Source organism: Drosophila ficusphila, unplaced genomic scaffold (genome assembly GCF_018152265.1).
Source record: "Drosophila ficusphila isolate 14025-0441.05 unplaced genomic scaffold, ASM1815226v1 contig_197, whole genome shotgun sequence".
Taxonomy (NCBI): domain Eukaryota; kingdom Metazoa; phylum Arthropoda; class Insecta; order Diptera; family Drosophilidae; genus Drosophila; species Drosophila ficusphila.
Genome location: NW_025064091.1, coordinates 2,034,685 through 2,057,778, shown reverse-complemented (window position 1 = coordinate 2,057,778; position 23,094 = coordinate 2,034,685). Strand labels below are relative to the sequence as shown.

General features: G+C 40.5%; 1 protein-coding gene across 1 annotated transcript in view; it reads right to left on the bottom strand.

Annotated features, from left to right (window-relative positions):
* LOC108102144 (chaoptin) overlaps positions 1 to 23,094 on the bottom strand; it is a 210,258-nt gene that overhangs the window by 168,824 nt on the left and 18,340 nt on the right. Inside the window, exon 2 of the mRNA XM_043207331.1 lies at positions 9,231 to 9,252. The gene's annotated coding sequence lies outside the window, so the exon portion shown is untranslated. The remainder of the gene's footprint in view (positions 1 to 9,230; positions 9,253 to 23,094) is intronic.

Below are 23,094 nucleotides of genomic sequence, written 5' to 3'. Positions count from 1 at the left end.
AAAGGGCACGGGGATTGTCTGCGAGAATGGATTCGGAATGGAGTCAAGTGGCGAAGGGGCGCGGCGAAGGCATAAAAAGAAATCGTCTTAATTTCACTTTGTTTATGCTGAGTAATAACGAATTATGCAAATTATTTTATAATAAATTTATGCCAGCAGCGACAACAACGGGGAACAAGGAATCGAACGCACAAACGAGCACAGAATAAGGATATAAGACACAAACCGAAAAGGAAAAGGACAATGCCACCGAGGACAGACGACAAGGCGGCGGAGAATACGGCAGATAACAACGTTTAGCAGAAGGCGAGAAGACTTTTCAAATTCTGGACGGGGACTCGCTGCCGGAGTTGTCGTTTTAGCTTTAATTTTTGTTGACACTTTTCAATTTTTATGCAAGGTAACAGGACATTTTGTTGGAAATTTTGTTTTCATACCCATAAATATTGCTGCAACTAAAGTTAAGCTTCATGGTCACACATTCAGTTTTAATCTATTTAGTGTGGCCAGGCCTTGCGTTTTTATTTTAAATATACATCCCTACATGTGTACAGTAAAAAGTAAGCACAAATAAAATGAATACACTTTAATCAATATCTATTATTGCTTCATGGTCACACATTCAGTTTTATTATATTTAGTGTGGCCAGGCCTTGCGTTTTTATTTAAAAAATACACCCCTACATGTGTACAGTAAAAAGTAAGCACAAATAAAATGAATACACTTTAATCAATATCTATTACACTCATTTTTTAGTTAGTGAGATAAAAACATATTTTCAATTCAAGAAAATAGCTATTTTTTGGCTTTTCCCCTCGCCAGCAGTGGACACTTCTGGAAAGGACTCTGTCCATGGGCGTGGCTCGGCCCTGTGTATCCATACTCAGCCATGCCATCTCTCAATCTCAATCTTCGCCATCCGTTTCTGGGCTGCCTTTGCAGGCGCGTGTGACCAAGTATGCATGAAAATCCAATTTGCCTGCATGCTGCGGGAAAAGCTCGAACGGTGCAGGCTACACGTAACAATCAACGTGAAAACAAGGCAACACGGACATGGAAAGCGTAATGGTAACTGTTACAGTTATATTTATGGATTTTCCTTCCCTCACTACACAAACAGAGTCACAAACGCACAATGGAGACAAACAATGGCTTTAAAAGCGAGAGCCAGATTATCCTTATATATGGCCCTGTTAATGTTCTACCTTTATGCAAACCTGAAATGAAAATGGAAAACGGCGGTGCCCCGTTTTCATCTCGAGCGAAGTCGATCGGGTGTTTTCGGAAAAAATCTTAAATTTGCGACTGCTTAATGTATTGTCTTTCAAGTACGTTATTTTAATTTACATTGAGTCTCGGATAAGATTAAGTTACAAGTGGCCTAATATCAGTTTAAAAACCTTAAAACTCTTTTTTATTTTTTCTTATTATTATTATTTTCTGTAACTTTATATTATTTGCTTATTTCAATAGCAGCTTCAATCGACTTTTGAATTACAAATTAATTTTAATCGAATTCTGACGACTATATCATATAGCATCCATAGGAAGATAATTGATGTGTTATTTTTGTCTTCATAATCAGTTATAATTTTACCTCTTCAGTTCAGTTGTTCTCTTCTCCTTAAAAACAAGAACCTGTCTTAATTAATATTTTTCGTTGTTTATTTTCTGCTCGCAGTTTTGTTGCTCTGTCTATCAAATAAGTATCTCAAAGCCTGCTTACGTTCAAATACATTGAAGAAATCAGAAAACTCAGCAGCGACAATAAGGCGATAAAGCCAAAACTGGAGCACAATTAAAATTTCAGCTTGAGTTTCGTCCGTCAAGTATTTCTGGTAAGCAAATGAAATTACAGTAATTGCAAACAAGTTTGCCAGTCAAATACTCTGCTGCTCTGTTGTCTCGCAGAAATTAATTAATTATGCTATGTAATATGACGGCGAGTGGATGGCTGGCAGTTTTCCTGGGAGGCGGGGTGGATCCAGGTGAATTTCCCGCAGTTCTAGCCTGACAGCCTTCAAATGGGGAACAAGCTAATTCAAGTTTTTACCAGCCACTGGAAATTAATTACACGCACAGCTCACCTGCCAAGACGATCTATAATTTTTCCTTTCCGAAGTGGAAGTTTTGGTCTCTTTACATAATAAAATGTTGGACATATAATTGAGCACGGGCCGAATTCGAATGGCGAACTCGCTGACTGATTGGGTTTATCGATGGACATTTTCACTTAACCCCCCGCCGCTCGTAAAACCATATTTTTTATGGCCCAGCGCTGGCATATGGCCATAAAAGCCGAAGTCAGCCAACTGCCAAAATGAAGACGCTTAGGGCCCAGAAAACGGAAAACAGGACAGAACAGCACAGAACAGAACAGAATGGCAAACATTAAACGTAGCAGAAAAGTTAAGTGGTGGTCAGTGGCAGGGGGGAAGGGAAAGGGAGTTTTCCCAGTCGCTTTTCCTCAGCAACAAAAGGACAGGGACAGGGACAGGGACGGCGACTAGGCCAATCCTTTCGTGTCTATTTACATTTTTATTGTGGGTGGGTCGTAAAAAATCTGATTAAATACCACGTAATAGATCCTTTGATGACTCCACCGGACTGCCCGGGTTTTCTCCACTTTCCCACTTTACCGCTTTACCGCTTTCCCGCTCAGGTTTGCCGTGATTGGCCCTCCGCCCTTGAGCGGGTTAAGTGTTGTTAAATTACATTCAATAAACAAGCAATGAATATTTTATTGTCGTCTTCAACAAGGTGGGTGAAATATTTATGATTTCCCGAGAGCCGATAGCTGATAGCTGACAGCGGGCAACTAAATGGAGAGCGGGCAGATTGATTTTCGCTTGATTGGCACAAATCTTATTTTAATAGAATCATTTGGTTTTATAACGCCGAAAGCCATTCTCTGCCGCGGTCCCCAAATCTCTTCCTGCTGAGTCCCAAAGTTATGTTGCCCCATAAATTGGATAAATCGTTGTGCTGTATTTTAATCGCTTTTCCTGCGGTAAAGCGGAGTCCTGCGTTTTCCCCATTGTTACTTCGTCCTGCGCGGGGCATTAACTTTATATGCAGCTCTTGCGGTTGCGCTATTAATGCAGATACTTAAAACGAAGTTATCAAATGCAATTTTCCCGTCAGTATTTTCCTGCAGAACGCCAGCTGGGAACACGGTGCGTATGATTAATGCGGCAACGGGGAAGATATGATAGGAAGATGAGATATGGTGAATCAAGTGAACCAATTTTAATACGCACTCCTCGGGAATTTAATGTACTTATTTTCAGCTATTACCTAAGGCAGAAACACTTCGGCTTGGGCAAGTCAACTAAAATCAGTAAAAGCTCTTCGACTTACTTGGGGACTCGTAAATCTCGAAACAACCAAAAGTTTGTTATTTACGGATTTGTACGGTGTTTCGAAGCAAGTGAATGCACTGCTCCTGCTGCATTTTCACGATAATCGACTAAGATTTTCATTTGTCCTGTTGCACTTTGAAACGCATCGCTCCCACAAGATATTATGTCATTTTCTAGACCAAGTGGCGTAAATCTTCGACGTTTTACGACTGGCATTTGGGCAACAGTGTTGCCCGAGAGGAATAAGGAAATTGAAGGGCGTATCCTACGGATCCTTAAGGAACTGTTAAGTGGTCTTAGGAGGAGGCTGCAGCGCAGTTTTTATGCTCCTTCGGTGTTTGCCGCTTTTAATTGCTGTCGCTTTTCGAACATTTACTGCTCCAAATGAGCTGGGGCGTCGAGATTTACGGCCCACACACACTCGACGCCCTCATCGATGTATGTCACAACAAAGTCGCCGAAACACAGTCTGGCGCACTAATACATTTCAATTTAATCACTTAAAACTGCAAGCTCGGGTGAAAAGAAACAGAGCAGCGTTGCAGGAAGTCCTTTCCCCCATTTTACAGTGTTGCACAGCGCCATTTTGGCCCGCACTGCAGTGTCGCATTTCCCGTCGATTCTATTGAAAAGCAGTGGTGTAAAATTTACGTGAAGGCAATAAAAATTTTGATTTTCAGGGTTCGCTTTTCCATTTCATTAATGAGAAAGTGTACTGAATGTTGTACGTAGGGGAGCACGAGCCTTATAAAGTGTAAAAACTTCGTACAATTTTATTTAGATAACATTTTTGTAGCTAAAAGTTAATGATAAAGCCGATTAAAATGCATTCTTTCATCATAAGACAATTGTTATAGAAATTACCTATACCTCTACTTCCACTCAAGTAAAGTTTTTGCTCTCAAAAATGTTCATTAACTATTTTTATAAATATTTATTTCTGATGGTAACGCAAAATATATAGTAAAAGAAATTACATTTAAAGAAAAGTTGTTCCAGAGTATGGGAACATTGAAGCATTTTCAATTAAATCTGCAATTATTTGGATAATTATAATTGCAGTTTCCGAAAAAGTGCGCCACAATGTTGCCTCGTTCGTGGCAAGTTCATAACTTTTAGTTCCCTGAATGTTGTTTAGTAATTCTACTCTGTTCGGGCGACCATTGTTGCCGTTGTTTGTTGATGCCATTTAATTATTTCGACTCAGCCATTGTCGCCAGCACTGGAAACACCCAACCACCCAACCACCCACCTAACATCCTTGCCCACTTTCTGTGCCCTGTTATTACTGTTGTTGCCACAGTTATTGTTATTATATTGCATTTTATTTGACTTTTACGGCAGAACTGCGACAGACTGCGCCGCTGCCCGCTGCTGGCTGCAAACTATGCAGCTGGGATGGCTTAGATCCTGGAGAGGTCCTGGCCGGCAGGACAGAAGGATAAGTTTGCATTGTTAACGTTTCCGAGTCCGGAATGAACGCAGAATGTCATCACTCTGCAGGGCTTTCAACGAGCGAAATTAGTTTTGCTTGAATCAATTTGAGGGCTGTTCGGCCATTCTGATAACGAGGGGATATAGTGTGATATAATTATTCAACAATGCCCGGTTGTTGCAGGTAAAAGCCTGTGAAACGGAAAGGAATTTATTGGCTGGTCTTAAAGTCGCAAGTACATGAACGTCGTTAGTAACTTAGTTAGTAAGTATATATATATTATAATAATTTGTATTATAATAATTTAACTCACTAGTCGCGGATAAAAAGGGGTAACAAATATGATCATGATTGCCAAAGAGATTCCATTCGCGCTGCAAATTAATTCAGAAATGCTGCACGCCCACTTTACGCCCTCAATTCCATAATTGCATCCCAACGAAAAGGTTACATGCATTCCTTCACGTATTTATAGTATGAACAACTACAACCACATTTCCTACCAAAAAGTAATTAATTTAATTTAATGAATACTCGTATTCCAAGTATGATTGAATTTATACATATGTACGCTTGCAGTTAAAACCATAATCTTTTGAGTTATTTCTTGTTAATTTTGCTGGTATTTGATAAAGATTATTGGCTTTCCTTTCAGGCATGTTATTTAAATATTACCTGCTTTAATTTTGTAGCAATGACGTATTAGTTGAATTCGACTTTAGCAGAGTGCAATCCTTTTAATGCTACTTATTTAACCGGAACAGACTCATTCGGTGGAGTGTGGAATTTGTTTGGCAGAACACAACGTGTAAATAGACTGTTATTATTATAATATTCCCCTCATTTAGCCAAATTAATTCCGTTGGAGTGGGCTCAGCTCGTGCGCACTCTAACCACACTCGCGACCACTGGTTAAATCCCCGGCACAACCGACTTAACCCTGAAGGAACCCGGCTAAATGAGGGGGCAAGCCCGGAGGGAAGGACCCTCCTCCAACTCCCACACCTGGTTCAACCCCCTCCACGTGTGGGGAACTCACCTCAGTCGAGTGAGTGCATTCATTATGGATTCTCTTCACAGCAAATAGTTGCCCCGCATTGTTCGCGCTGGTGAAAGATTTTCCACGAGTGACCCCAAACGATTTCCCAGCACATTGTTAAGGCGCCGCCTTTCGGGGTTGTGGATGCGAGGGGGTGGCAAGAGGGGGTGGCAAGAGGGGGTGGAGTTTCTCCCCCAGCTGGCAGTGCGCTATTCGCATTTCGCTAAGTAGCGACAGGTTCGCACAAAGGCGCACAACGAGGACTTTGTGGGGCATTACGTATACGCAGCTGCTCCTTTCAACGCTCGCCACTTGACGTTCAACGGACTTGCTTGCCACTGCAACTGCGATCCAGACTCCGAGCCAGTCACTCGCTCCTGCCTCAAAGAAGACACCGAAGTGGCAGGGTCTTTCGAGGTGGCCGTTTGGCTGTTTTCCCCACCCGAAAAGGTTTTGCCACGAACTTACTCATAATTTGAAATAATTAGAGTTGGCTTTTTAGCTTCATATTTACCTGACAATACTATAAATAAAGGTTGAGCAAATTATAAGAAACCTGTTGATATGCTATTAAATCATTTATTAAACCTTCTCTACATGAACACAATTTAAATGGAATTTATTTACTGACTTTGTTTTTCACTAACCAGGTTAGGTTTATATGATTTAGCTACTTCGCTATGGGTATTCTGGGTATACTGTATTGTAGGGCACCACTGATGCTGCTTTTGTGGGCGTTGAAAACGCCTTAGGGGCGTGGCCAGTGTGACAGACAGCAGAGTCTTCATATTTAAACTGACAGTTTATTGTGCTTTTCATTACAATTTTGTTTGTTAGTTTTATTTTGCAAACAGAACGCGGCGATAGCAGCTGCCTTCGGTGGCCAAATCAGACAATTGTGGGTGGTTTTGGGTGGTCTGTTGGGTGGTATGTGGGGTGGTCCACTGGGTGGGTTATCCGGGTGGCATTTCGGCGGGGGGTTAAGCGCACTCGAGCGCGGAGTCAAGCTGCAGTTGCACCACCCCCTCGCCGCGAATTTATTTAGCACCACAGCCATGGCCCCGTTGCGGCATTTTAGCCAAACGGAAGTCATAAAAGACGCGCACTTTCCTCTTCTTATTTTCGCTCCTCTGGTGACAAGGACGACACCAATAACAATAACACTAACACTAACACTAACACTAACAATAACAATAGGAATAAGCAGCGAACAACAATGTGGCTATAGTTTCTCGTTAAAAAGCAAATGCCCAGAACAGCGTCGGATTTTAATGGGACAGATAATTCCGATAATGTAGATAAATTCATTTGCCACGCGTCTAATTGAGTGGCATTGCACTTCGGCCATAACTGGGTTTAATTCCATTTATCCGCTGACTTTTATGGCACATGGCTGACCATCTTCGTCGAATCATTAATCAAAGGCCGAAATCCACAGGGCAGCTGGGAATATCATGCATGGACTCAATCGAGATGGGAAGTCTAAGGGGATAGGTTCAGGATATGGTCGGTACGCCAAAATCTTCTAAATGGCTCAAAGCATCAATCAGAGGAGTGCAGGGTAAGAAACCACTAAACAAGGTTACTCATCTGAGTAAACAAAAAAATTAAAAGAAAATGAATTCGTAGTAAGAATAGAACAATATCTATGGAACAAAAAAACAATACATTTTTGGCATCCTTAAATATATTTACTCACAAAAGTTAATTTCGTATTCTATAAATATTTTCACCTACAAATGATTACATTTCAATATAAGTTTATTGTTTAAAATGAAGCTCAAGACTATATATATATGATACTATAAAGGATCTTTTTTCTGCGGTTCATGTCGACTATTCGCTGGCCCTATTAACTTTTTTCCCTGCTCCTGGCCAACATCAATTTGTAGAACAATGTCCGCAAAAGAAAACCAACAAAACTGGGCTTAAATGGAATGAATGAACGAATCGATGAGTGAGTGATGCTGAGCTATGGGTTGTGCACGCACAAATGGAAAATGGATAATGATGCGTTTGTGTATTGGGAGCGCTTTTATTAGACAAACAAACACCGCACACGGTCGCCTGGGAAGCCCCAAGTTTTCCAAGGGGAAATGGAGCACTCACACTCAGAAACTTGCCGTTTTTCAAGTTGAACTGAAGTTCTCCTTTCTCGGCACAAAAGAAAACTCCCTTCGAGAGTTTTCCTTGGCGAGATTCAATTGAAAAAGGAGACCAGCTTCCTTAAACTGTCAGTTTTTGGCCGTCCTTTGTGCTATTGCACCCTTTTCTTTCCGACTCCATTTTCACCATCATCAGCGCGTTAGCCATCACTCGAATACTCAAAAAAAATAATTGTTGGAAAAAATCACTAATAAATAATTTATCAATTACTACTCCTAAATAAATACAATGTTACTAGTATTTTAAGCACTGTGCTTTATAAACTTAATTTAAAATATCTTTTTCTATGAAATCATAGTAGTTAGTTAGGGAATCCTTTATAAAAAGTTATTGAGTTTAGAAAGTGGCGTTTTCCGATTAAGCTCGATAGCCTCTTGGACCGATCTTGATTTTCCGTGTAGCCGTACTTCGCTCGCAAGTTTACAAGCAGCTGTCAAATCACAATACTTGCTAAGAATTTCCATTAACTCATTTTCCCCTCTCGATTTCCCAACGTGCGTGTGTGTGTGTGTGTGAGTGTGCGTGTATTGATTGTGTTAAGTGTTCGGTGCACTTGAGGCGATGGCTGGTGGAAGGGGCTTTCCACTGATGCTTCAGCTTGTGGCCATTGCTCGAAACTTTCGCCATTGTTATAACAAAATAATAGCCCCCACTCACACATACATATAGACTTACTCACTTACTCACTCACACACGAGCGCTTCTGGCAAGAGCCTCGCACACATACGCAAACAATTTAAAAAGCCTCAAACTTGCTTGCACTTGTCGCTTAATTCAATATGCACGAGTCCTCTTCACACTCTTTTTTTTTAGCTTTTCTTGGCCCCCGCCGCCTTTTGTTTCTTTTTTATGCCACTTCTCTTTCTCGCCTGTCTCGCTCAACAGTTATTCTTATTCTTCAGATACACTGCCAGAGTAATATCCAGTCTGAAACATTTCTTGGAATTCTTTGTAGCTTTTATTTGTATATCGCCTTTAATATTCAACTCATTGTGAGATGGTTTCAATGCAACCTTCTCGAGAAAACCTCTCTTTCCATTCAATTTCAAGTTCTTCCAAAATGTTTCCCTGTTTCTCTCAGTGCTTTTTAGCTACTTCTGCCCTGTGAAAATTGATAGTGCATCTCGGCGTCTTGGACTTGGTCAACAGCAGGGAAAGGGTCGTCGTTTGAGTGCTGTACTCACCTACACACATTGACTCGTGATTGAGGATCGTTTATTCAATTACCTTGGACTCTCTGGCTCGGGTACTGAAAAGAAAACAAAACAGAAAGGCATTGAACGTGAACATAGGGCTGACAAAGTCTCAACTTATTTCATCCAAATAAACAGCTATCGAAGGTGAATCGTTTTTATTGACTTCCCAATTCGATACTTGTAGGCATCAGATACCTCGATTTATACACTTTTCCTTAGGTAATTTTAGGGAGGAGTCTCGGAAACATTCAGTTAGTCATAAATATATTTATAATAGCTGATGATAGATAACTATATGCATATACTCATTACATTGTGAAAGGTCAGACTAAGAATTTTGCCATTTTAATTGTTTTTGTAATTATTGCTCACAAAATATGAGTTTTCCAAATTAATTTTCAAAGCCGTAAGTCTAAATCAAAAACCGAAGCAAATCTATAAAGATGGCATTATAAAGACGGCATTAGCCAATTTAATGGGAACTACTTGTATGGCATTTGCATAAATATATTTTTTCAATCTAATTTGTAAATGAATTGTCGTTTTCTAAACTTACATTTTGACTGCAAGGTTAAGATTACGTCCGTTCTCATTATGTTCTTGCAGAGTGTATTAAAATTTGAGTTGTTAAATATTCGAGATATACTTATCAAGACATTTTTGAAAAATTTAGGTGCGATGACTAATTTTACGATCTAAAATGGGTGCTTAGGTTTTTTTAAATAGCCATACACAACGTTGCAATGATATAAAGATACAAAAAGTTAATAAAGAAGCGGAATTTACCCGATAAGAACATAGTGGGATGTTCACAGATTTTTAGATAGCTGACCCACACAGTTGGAATTTTATTAACACCATTATTGAAAATAAAAGGGTCTCGTTGATCTAAATAGGAGCACAGCAATGGCCCTTTTTTGTGTTGTCTTTTATACACAATTTATACACAATTCAGGACCTTAACCTCTAGCTTAAACAAATTAAAATGATTTCTTCAAACACATTCATTACTTTAAGTTTTCTGTACATCTGCATATGGAAAACATTTTAGACATGACGAAATTGCTTTCCATTCTGTTTTGGTACCCTTGCAGAGCAAAGGGTATTAAAATTTTGGCCAGAAAAGAGAAGACGAATTGCACGCAGTATATAAGTCGGAATGGGGCGGATCGCGTGACTATATAGGTAGCTCTCATACAAGAGATTGAAATAAAAAATTCTAACGCCGTTGTTTTTGATCAGATCGACTTGATTTCTTCTAGATGGCGTTTTCTAACCACTATTGAATTTCGGATAAAATTTTATCAAAATCGGATAACTCCACCATATAGCTGCCATACAAAAGATCAAAAACAAGAAAGGGAAGCTAGCTTCGGCAAGCCGAAGCTTATATACCCTTGCAGTCATCAAATACGTCGAACAAAACGCATAAAGGCTAGACAACATCGAATCTAAGACGATTTTTCTATCCATATTTTTGACTATAGATCATATGGGAGCTATACGATATAGGTGTCCGATTTTGATCAAATTTAATTCGTAATTCAAGAGTCGTAAGAAAACTCTATATTCCAAAAATCATACTTGTCTGATGAAAAACAACGATATTATAATTTTATTTCCATTATTTCTATATAGATTTTTCGATCTTTCCTATGGCAGCTATAAGATATAGATGACCGATTTTTATGAAACTTTTTTTCCAATATAAACGTTGTTAAAAAACTTGATATTCAAAAAATCATGCTCGTGGGATAAAAAACAACGATGTTATCAATTTATTTCCATTAATTCTATATATAATTTTCGATCTCTCCTATGGCAGCTATATGATAGAGTTATCCGATTTTGATCAAATTTAATCCGAAATTCAATAACAGTTAGAAAACGCCATCTTAAAGAATTGAAATCGATCTGATCAAAAACAACGGCGTGAGAATTTTTTATTTCATTCTCTCATATGGGAGCTATCCGATATAGTCGGCCGATCCGGCTCGTTCCGACTTATATACTGCGTGCAATAGCTACACAACTTTTGGGAAAGTTTCATCAAGATAGCTTCAAAACTGAGAGACTAGTTTGCGCGGAAACGGACAGACGGACAGATGCACAGTGGTCGGTCTTATATGGAGAAGGCGGCCAAAAATACTTCCAGTAGGAATATCGAGTTGAAATTTTTTTTGTAGGTATATAATAGCGTATGAATGTTATATTTTAAGTATCAGCACCATCAAAGCCAAATATATCCGCTACCATCGTGTTTACCATAAAATGTTCAAAATTTGACTCCCAAATGCATACTACACTTTTTTTAAGCGTAACTGACAAAAATTATATTTATTAAACACTTAATTTTGGTTAAAAAAATTAACAAAAGATAACAAAAAACGATGATTAACATAAATTTAAAGTAATATAAAAGTAATAAAAAATAAATTTTTCAATATATATTAAAAATGGCTACTCTAGAAAATCAAAAACTGATGAAAAAGGAACGAGGTACTCGTCTTCTTTAACAGATTCTGAACGGATTCGCAGCTATTCGCAGCTGATTTTTACAGATAATACTAATTAAATATTGATTAACATTTAAAAAAAAATTTCATTATTGAGAAGTTTTGGGAACACAACTTTTACCTTTGCAGAATATTGATGTTTAGTTCTGCAGAACTTGTAAAATTGCGGTGGATAAACAATTATTGTCACAGTCACATATAGCATGCAAAATTAATAAAAATTATAAAAACACAATCTACAAACCTTCAACTTTAATATTCATTTCACTTTCGGATATTAAACGATTGTTTTATATTTTTTTTAATTATTAACTTAACGCTTTCAAAAGACATGCGCACGCTTTCAGTCAATCGCTGGGTTTGCGCGCTCACTTTGCGCCCCAATTTCTCCGCAAATATGTGGAGCAAGACAAAACTAATACTTGCTTTTAAAGCCTTGTTCTATTGATAAACAGATGCGCCAAACTTGAAATCAAAATTCCAAAATTGATTTTTTGATTTTTGGCCTATGGGACCGACCACTGTGAGATGGACAGACGGACAGACGGACAGACGTACATGCATATTTGGATTCTGATCGTGATGCTGATCAAGAATATATATACTTTATGGGGTCTGAGGTGTCTCCTTCACTGCGTTGCAAACTTCTGACTGAAATTATAATACCCTTTTGCTCTGCAAGGGTATAAAAATATATATAAATAATGAAAAAAATTATAACGTCGTTGTTTTTAATCCCACGAGCATGATTTTCAAAACATGGAGTTTTTTAATAACCCTTGAATCCAAAAAAAATGCATTAAAATCCGACAACGTTATCATATAGCGGCCATAGGAGATCTCGAAAAATCTATATAGAAATATAGATTTAAATTTCATCAAAATCGTACAGCTATATCATATAGTCGAAAATATGGAAAATTAATAGAAAAATCGTCATAGTTTCGATGTTGTTTAGCCCTTATGCATTTTGATCGACATATTTGATGACTGCAAGGGTATATAAGCTTTGGATTGCCGAAGCTAGCTTCATTTCTTGTTTGGAGTAACGAGTAGACCAAAAAGTTGAGGAACATGAATTAATATTTATATATATTGTTTTATAAAATTTAAAGAGCGGTGATTGTATTTTTGCTTTGGAATGGTGAGTGAAATGGCGTTTTAAAAATTGCTTTTGGTAAAAGCATTTAAGATAACCTTTATTGTACATATTAAAGTTATTTCTTAGCTATTCACCTCAAAACGTTTTCGCTTGCACAAAAATTCTTTTTTTCCGATTAGCCTGAGGATCAGCTTTAAAGTTAAATTTCTCTGTGCTTGAAAAAAAATTCGTGAAATATTTATAGCGTTTCCCTTTTTTTTGTTTTTTTTTAGGGGTTTCCCGTTTTTTGAGCAGTTTTCAGTTCCGTGCACTCGGTCCTGCAGTTCGACTAACAAATTTTGGACTGCGGCGAAATGCTTAAAAATTCGGAATTCAATCAATCCCAACGCTTTGTGTTATTTTCCTCCTTTTGTTCTGGTCTATGTGCGCTCTGTTTTATTATTTTGTTGTTACCTTTGCAATTGTATCAGCAGTAGCGTTCTTTGTGAGGAAAAAACTTGGGGGAAACAAAACGAGAATTCGAGTCAAAAACAAAGCCGGGCAGCGAAAGCTAGTGGGTGTCGGATGGCAAAGGTAAACACGTTAAGCCAAAAGCCAAGGGCCGCTTAACTCGTAGAAAAAAGAATTAAAAAACAGGTGGAAAAGGTGCGACGCACTGCTCGACGAGCTAATACGCTCTAGCCCTAATTCCGAAGAGATCGGCAAGCGAATTTACTCAATAACTTGATTAGTATAACCTTCTTCTGTTACACTTTTAGTGGCTTACAAAATGAACCCACAAAATCAGTTTAGGAGGCAAGAATGGATTGTATTTAATATTAAGAGCGGGACTGTCTCTGGTAAATAATACAGCATGAACATCCGAGCGGATGCCGCTGTTCCTGCCGAAAAAATGAGGGAAGAAGCATATCCTGGAGGCCCACGTGCAACACGGCGTATGAGCGACATCAAAGGCAGAAATTGCATCAGAAAATATTGCCGCTGGCGAGGAGACGGACAATTTGTAAGCAATACGCCAGCCGCGGGACACGGCAATCCCGGTATCAAACTCCAGATCCTGTGGAAGGAGCAGGTGGGGGGAGTGGCGGGTGGAAGGTGCACGACATAGCCGGATGGTTAAGCAGGCCAAAGGCAACGTGCAAATCCGTCGGAGCGCAAGCCGAAAAGGGAAAATGTGGTTATAATTCTTCTTACGCATTTGACGCTCGCAAGGCGCCCGAAAGCTGCCAGAAGAGGCTTGTACTTAGCGCACAGAGGGCGAAGCCAAAAAATATGCGGAGAACCTTAAAAACACGGCAAAAACAGGAGCATGCCCAGGGAAAACTCGGCAACTCGGCAGCTCGGCAGCTCGGAAGCTCGGGGAAAAACCAACGCCAGCGACATACAAAAATCAACAGGAACAGCGCTGCAGAAACAAAGCAAACCGGAAGGCAGCGCAAAAAAGTTCTGGGAAGGTGGGAAAAACCAGGAAATGGCAGGGTGGGGAACGGCGATGGGGGAAACTAGAGAAAGGTGGAGAGCTGAGAAAGAGCAGAGAAAGAGGAGAGCAAGTGGCAAAGCAAGGACCAGGGATAATGGGAAGCGGCCGCGCGTGCTAAGGATAACATGTTAATCCTTGTGGAGATAATGAGCAACAATATGCTTTGCATAAGCACCGTCCAAACGCTGGGCGCACCGGGCAAAGAGGCGTGGCTGCTGGGGGGCGGGGCACTGGAAGGGGGGAAGGGGTGGAAAACTCCGGTGGAAATGTTGCAAATGTCAGATAAGTTCGTTGCAGCTGCCGGCGGCGGTTAAATGCAGCAAAGTATTACCGACGAGTGGGGAAACCAATATCTGCAGTTCGCGCAGCAATTAGGATGCGAGCAGAGCACCATACCATATATCATCGGATGCTATTCTACATTGCAATTATTTTGCAAGCTTATAGCCACCAACACACACTCCTATTAAAGCATTTCAGTTCGTGGCTCAACTTTGGTAAAATAAAAATTGATTTTAATGTAGACAATGACATTATATATACTTTCATATATTTTTTTTAACCTAAAAAATTGTAGAAAGGTAGATTAGCTAAGTTTTATGTAACATTTAATTAATAATTTTTGTTTTCCGTGAATTTGTTTTGATAAAACTAGAAATTTGTACTGGAACCTTAAAATAGCATTTATTCCAAGCAATGATGTTATATGGTTCTATCAGCTTTTTAGTGGTTTCTTTCTCAGTCGTATAAGCTACTCTTCCTTGTATTGAGATGAAAAATAATTTATTTTCCATATTTGGTAATTGGCTTACTTTCCTTCATTTTTTGTTTGTTGTTTACTTTCATCAACATATAATTAATTCCTCTATATTTTCGTTTAAAGCTGATTTCACGTTACATAAAAAACAAGAAAGGAAGCTAGCTTGTTTATACACCCTTGCAGTCATCAAATATGCCGAACAAAATACATAAAGGCTAATCAACATCGAATCTATGACGATTTTTCTATTCATTTTCCATATTTTCGACTATTGTTCATATGACAGTTATGTGATATAGTTTACCGGTTTTGATGAAATTTAATGTGTAACTCAAGAGTAATTATAAAACTCTACATTCCTAAAATTATGCGCGAAGGACAGACGTATTTCGATTCAGATGGTGATGCTGATCAAGAATATATATGTATACTTTATGGGGTCTAAGGTGACTCCTTCAATGCGTTGCAAACTTCTGACTGAAATTATAGAACACTTTGCTCTGCAAGGGTATAATTATTAAAAATAAAAAAAAGATAGATATTTTAAAATGGGACTGTGACTGTGTAAATGTATATAGTTTGCATACTTGGATAGAAGTACTTTCTCGCCCTTTCGCCTCGTATATTGGCTGACTGACTTCTATCTTAAATGGTATCTATCTCGAATGATAACTCTTTCTGAGTAGGTAATCGAATATGCAGTAAAAGAAAGTGATCCAGCGTGTGTTTATTATAGTGAGCATGTGGGAAGAGTTTAGGTCCCGAGTAATAAATTCCAGTTATAAAAGCAACTCCACCACCCCGACACTGCCAACTGAGTAACCCCAATGCATATTCAGAGTCTGGTCGATGCGGCCGGATCATGGGGAGCCATGTAATCGGATCCCTAATGAACGACCTTCACATGATTTCTGCCACCTGGTGGTGTGCAAATTGACGCATTGAAGCATTGGGGCATTGAGGCATTGAGGCATTGAAGCATTGAGGCAGCAGCAGCCACAGAAGCTCCAGCAGCAGCAGCAGCAGCAGCTTTGATGCGCTTCTAATCAAATTCAATAAAATTGCATTGCACTTGCGCATAAATTTTGTGCAAAAATGGAAATCGAATCGGTTGTGGCTCACACACACAAACGGGTAGATATGCATATTTATACACCTTTGGGTGTGTGCACGAAGGTTCCTGCTGTGGGAATATGCAGGCACATAAATATATGTATGCATCCAAATAAATAGATATAAATATATATAGCTTGTTCTACCTTAAAATCCTACAATTTTCCATCTTTAGAAAAGAAGTCCGCCCTTTTTAAAGGTCAGAATTTTAAATTGAAATGATATTCGCACACGCAGTTGATGAAAACGTTTTCTAAATAAAAAGAAAAATTACCTGCAATGTATACACTGGTGTAATGAAACTGTTTATTTTAATAAAGAAAAACTTGGCTTCTTTTTCGAGACATGCCCTTTTCTCAATAGCCTCCTCAGAAAACACTGCCTTGACGGCAAACAAGTTTTCCCCAAAGCAAAAATAAGTGCGAATGTAATGGCATCTTGAATTTTGAATCGGCAGGAAGTAACATTCATCTTGACAAGAAGGGAGCAAAAACGGCAGAAGTTACCATCAATTCCGTGACAAGCTCAATTAAAACGCCGCCTGAAACTTGGCTGACTTTTTCCCATTAGTTTTTATATAGTCTCCCATATCCTGCCGATGCATATGGATGGATTTTGCATACATAGTTACGCGTGCGGAGTCTCGCAGCTCCCAGAGATGCGGTTAATCCGGGCTGCGGGTGGGCGAAGAGGGGGCGGTGAAGGTCGCCCACACAGCTCATAAATATACAGATGTGTTTGCGCTCGTGTTTGATCAAACAAGATGGCGGGCGCATAAACAAATACGTTGGGAACGCATCCATATGCATGAGGGTGCAAGTCAATGTGGCCGTTGTTCCTCAAGGGAGGGGGTGCCGTGTGGAAGAGGGGAAAGGGAAGGTTAAAGGGGGAGGGGAAAGGGGGAGGGGCATGCATTTGCCACCGATGGCCCGCAAGGCCGCCTTTGATTTGCATAATCTCGGCTTAATGTTTATTTTTCCCCACTACTTTCCCCCGCCGCAGGACATTTCCTTCGGTCGAGCGAGAGTGAGCGAAAGTGAAGCGATTACGGGGATAAGGCTTCGATGCATTTAACGTACTGATTGACAACACTCTGCATTTGACATATGCTACCTCAGGTTGATCCTTATAAAAGGGTGGGCATTCCCAACGGGGAATGAAAAAGTGAAGCTGCGAACCAATCAATATTGAAAGCCAAGGAAAAGTGACTGACTAACAGACATTTAAACACAAGATATTGCTGATCGACTTATTAAAACTTTATTTTAATTATATATAATAAATACATTTTTTTATTGAAAGCTACTGTTTATTGGCATGCAGAAAATAATAAAATGAATAAGAAGACTTAAAATTTAACAAAAACTAGTTATTAGCTCTTTTGCTTTTGGGTAACACTAAAAAACTTTCTGCATTAAGTTTTCATAGGTAAGATAATCTGATTTCGAGCAAGTCAGGCGATAGTTCTCCGCCATATAGTGAACTATAAAGCCGTTGTCAAAGTTTTCCCCCAACACCCGCTGCAGCCACCTCTTTTCCGCGGTGGCACTGCGGTTGCAAATGAAAATGAAAATGAAAATGCGAAATAAAACCGAAATGCAGAGCACTCAGCCAGCCATCCACACATGACAATACAATTGGATTCGGCCTTGTCGAACTGCGATGACGGATCGGCGAAGGGAGTGGGGTGGTGGGGAGGGGAGGGGAGGGGAGGGGAGTGGATTGGATTGGATCGGAGTGAAGTGGCAGTGGCAGTGGAAATGAATTGAAATGGCTTAAGCCGGGGACTTACACAAACACCGGAGACATATTCGCCGTCACTCCGTCATTCCGTCACTCCGTCAGTCTCGCTGCGAGTGCATCCTCCCCCTCCTCCCCTTCTCTCCTCCTTTGTCTCCGCATCCCCTTTTCTCCGGGTTTCCATTTCCCGAACTCCCAAGCCCCTCGACTACCGCTCAAGACTCCATGTGCAACCGCTGGCGGCGGTCTCCCGGATTAAGCAAATTTCGCTGTAAAACTATGGAAATTTCCGTCAACCAAGCACAGCTTGCCGAAAAACTTTACTCCCGGCAGTTGTGCAGGATATATACACACTCACACACACACACACCTATATATACACGTAATGCACCGCCCTATATACGATGTATACTATATATTATGTATGTGCACAAATAGTGCGTATGCATCTGCGTACACATCAAACTGGCGGAAAGTTGGAGCTCGGGTTAGATATTCCGCAAATATTAAATGAGAAAAGTTTGCGCAGCGATTACCTGTTGCCAAAGGGCCGTCCTCTAACGGTACTTCATGGTAATTACCACAAAACACTGGATTGATTGACCCACTTTGTGCATTTTCAACCTGCGGGCATTTATGGTTTTCACTTTCAAGCGAGCTTTGTGATCAGCAAAAGGCATCCAAAAATAAAAGCAAACTTTCTTCAAAATTTCAGCAGGACCTACAACGCACGTGACCAGGAGCAGGAAGAGAGAAAAAGAGATAGAGAGAGAGAGGGAAAGAGAGAGCGAGAAGGACCTTCGAAGTGACCACCGCAATTAATAAACATTTGTCGTACAATTGGTCAAAATACTAACCAAAAGTTATCCGCCATAAATTTGACTTAAGTACGAACATAAGCCAAACACATTTGCATACAAAGTGGGAAAGCGGGTGAAATGGGGGGAGGTATGGGAAAGTGGGCGGGGGCGGTGGAGAGGGGAAATGCCAAAGTCATGTTGCCATAATACGCAGCTGTAAACAGCCTAGACAGCCTGTCTGACTTCGGTGGCCTTCGGCGGAGGTGCTGGCTTAGGTGGGTGCCATTTTCCGTGTGGGTGGTGCTGGTGGGTGGGTGGTTGGGTGGCTGGGTGGTTGGGTGGCTGGGTGGCTGGGTTGGCTGGTGGAAATGCCTGTCAAAATATTACACATTAGCATGCATGAAAAATGAAGAAATGCGCAAGACGCAGCCAAATTAGGTTGTAGCGAGCGAACGAGCGACACTGAGGCAGATAAGTATGCAAACAAAGGGAGCTCGAGTGCGTGTGGTTGCACACTCGCGGGCAACACGATAGCACTTCGTGGAATAAGTTATGTGAAACTATTTATTCCATTAATGGGAATTCCTTACTAGTTTGAAACTAATCAAAATGATTTTAGTCTTAAGTCCGATATTTGTTATAACCCAAATCATTGCATCGCAATGAAATAATTCAAAGATAAATACTCCCGCTCTGATCACCGCTGTCTGCGAAAGCTGCTCTTGTGTGGCACAAGCTCCCCACCGACACACAAACTTATTTATATTTATATTTATTTTTGTGTGCATACATGCACATATATGTATATAGTATGTAGTAGTTAGATGTGTGTGTGTGTGTGTGTGGTGGCTCACGCAGACATTTGTCAGGGGTCTTACACATGTTTGTGCCCTGTCGAAGGAACACGCGGAGTTCATGTTGTAAGGCATATGGGGCACATAATGGGGCGTGTGCCACAGACACGCACACACACTTCAGCAGCCGAGCGAGCACTCAGCATCACTTGCAACTACTTGTGTCTGTGTGTGTACTATACTCTATGTGTGTGTCTGTGTCTGTGTCTGTGAGTCAACTTGGCGCGCTAAAAATGAACTTGCCAAACACGTAACGAAGGTCACACAGCAGCACCAAACACGCCATTAGAGCGGAAAAGGGAGGAAGACAAAGGCGCTGCCAGATTTCCCAGCAGCGGGAAAACACTGAGAAGCGGGAAAACAGCAAGGAGCGGGTGCAACCCCGCTGAAACAAGGCCAAGCCTCGGGGATCGAAGTTTCGAGTGGTCCTACTTACACGATATGCAACAAAGTGAATCTGGGAAACATCTTAAATTGTTTAATCATAAGATCAAAAGATTCCCAGATCTTTGTATCTCCATCTACAGCTTTGTCCATGCTGCAGAGTCGAACAAAACGCAATTGCCAACTTTTAAATTGAACTTTAAATTATTCGTTTACAACGAGTGCCTGGCTTTTTCCAAAACAGGCAGATGCCACAACAAAGGTAAAGAGTCCTATAAATACATTTGAAGAATGAGCTTTTTAAATACTTTTTACTGCAGAAGTTCTTGTTGAACTTACCACATTCAAGCACACAAAATTATTACATTGCAAAAGTTGAGGATCAAAGGAATTACGAGTAGATAAATACATAGAAACACAGAGTTTACTCGCGAGAACATCGAAGTTTACTGCAACGCCTTCGGTGGCTTTAAAGTTGGCCAACAAGAACAGAGACTTACGCACACACACACACAAGCTCACCACGTCTTTGTGTTTGCACATTGAGTGACAGCTCTTTTGGCCCGTCCTGCATTGGTATTAGTGTCATTTGCCGTTCGCCTGCAACATGCTGACGTCCTCATGAACTTTCGGCGAGAGTCATGCGAAGTCAAAGCAAGCCAGCAAGCAAACTAGCAGGCTAGCACACAACACACTGCATACAACACACTGCACACTACACACAACACTCTACACACAACACTCTACACACAACACACAGACTGCATAAGAAACAAAGAACTACAAAACAAGGCCGAGTCAAAAAAATATCGTAAAACAAAAAGTGAATTAAAAAAGGAACGGAGCGAAGAGAAAAATAGAACTATAAAGTCGTAGCAAATAGTCCTTACAAATAGTCAACAAGCGGGACACGAAAAAATGTGGAGCTGCTCCCCTCTTTTTTTCGTCTGCTCAAGCCAACTGCCGACAGTATGATTGACGTCCACAGTGAGTGCCAATAGTCTGTGCCCCTAATCCGATGATGATGATTTTATGGCAGCTATGGGAAACAAGAGCTTCGGTTTGCGGTGTTTCGAAACTGCAGCTCGAAGTCTGGTTGTCCAGTGTCAGAACTCGTGATCATTTGGATTTATGGTTGTAATTTAAAAAAAAAAAACAATTTCTCAATCATTTTCATTGATGTGAGCCTAAGAAAGCAAAAAAATGGAGCTTGAAAATATGATAAGCACTAAGTGTTTATATGACAAAATGGTATATAACGTATCATATTTTTACGATATTTTCAGAATTGAGAAATTATATCCAAGTATTATAATATGGTTTGTTTATCAGCATAGACCCAAGCCAGTGGACACATTTTTGTGGCACTCACTGTGCTAGTGGCGCCTCAGTTCACACTCTCATGTTCGCATACAAATCGAAGTGTTTTTGTGATTTCGGATGCTGTGTCAGTTTTTATTTTTTATGTCGTAATAATATGTGAGTCCTTTGCTACTTCGCCTGTCGATGGCTGTCTCTGTCTGCGTGAGTGTCTGAATTTTAAGTCAGCACCCGGAATTCCAGTCTGACTTGTCCGCATCGCTTGTGTTTAGCAGGCGACTCTGGTGGTATTGCCACGAGCAACTCTGACATTTTTCACTCAAAGGGTTACCTTTAAAGTTTGAATTGTTAAACTGATTTTATAGGAGTACGAATACCTAAAATTATAGACATTAACAATTTATACAATATTTTTATATTCACTTACAAACAAAAATAAAAGCGTTTTTTTATGTTGAAATTACCTGGAAGATTTCTGATTGGCAAATCTTCTTATTTCAAAATTTCAATTCCGTAAACGAGTGGACAATTAACTATTAGTTATTGCCTGATCTGATATCCCTTTTGAAACGACTAAAAACAATCTTCTGATGATTACCCCTTTAGTAACTTTTTGTGTCCTTAACCCAGCAGCAAACTCCCCGATTTAAAAGGCGAGCGACACTTTGCTAACAATTTCTTTCTGTGGACTAAAGTGGACAGAGTGGCGCTCGAATCACGCGCATTGCGGCACGTCCGTCGTCCTTAGTCCTTAGTCCTTCGTCCTGTGTCCTGTATCCCCAAAGCCTCTTCTCCCACGAGCTGCCTCGATTGTCACCTGTGCGTAGCGGCACGCACCATCACCTCGGTGGGAAAAGCAGGAAAAGCTGTTGCTCTTCCGGCCGCGGAAATAGTTTACATTGCGACGCGCCCTCGAAAAGCAGAAGCAGGTGCAAATGAATGCCTAGATTTATGCGTAATAAATTTCAATCTGTTGCCAACAAGACGCAGATTAGAAGCCACATCCCTTGGCGAACGCTCGCCCGACTTGCGGTTCATTTTGGGGTCGGTCTGTTCGGGTCTCGTGATAAATGGCCGGGTAACTTTGAGCGGCGACTGACCAGCACGATGAGCTGGCCAAAAGAGATACTCTAAGTAAGAACCCCAACAAAAAAAAAAACGAACCGAAGAGCAGAGAAACAAATAGGTTGGGAAGGGCGAGCAGCTTAATGAAGTCCAATATGCAAATTGTAAGCGACAAGATTACTTTATCCGAGGGTCCAAAGCCGAAAGACGAGGAGTACCCGCGCACTCGATACCCAAGGGTGGAATTCGAGTTGGGAGTGCGCCGAAGGACCACTAGGTAAACACCGACTCCGGACTCCCAAAAGGACTCCCAGAAGGGTTTGCGATTATTCCCCTCTTAAAATAAGTTATTTCCCCGTTTCAAGTTGGTAAACCGAAAGCGATCTGTTGCGGAGCAGAGTAACATTTCTCGTATAGCTCTTGTTTTAATAAACTGGGAGAAAGTAATAAAAATGTACTACTATGTATCAGTTAGCAAATTAAATTGCCATATTGAGCGGGTATAGTAATAGCAGTATTATCCTTGCAGTTTCCTGCTTAAGGGTCGCTTCAATCGAGGGTTTCTACTTCTGATTCCTTCCAGGGAAGGACAATTCGGATGTCCTCATCATCGTCGTCCTTGCGGTTAATGTTTCGTTGAGTGCGGTCGAATCGCCACCGCCTTGTTAAATGAGTTGTAACAGGAATTTAAGCTGGCTTCGAAAGAACTTCGGGTTTTTAGAAGCTATTGGAGGCCATAAACCTTAAGTTTTGATAACACA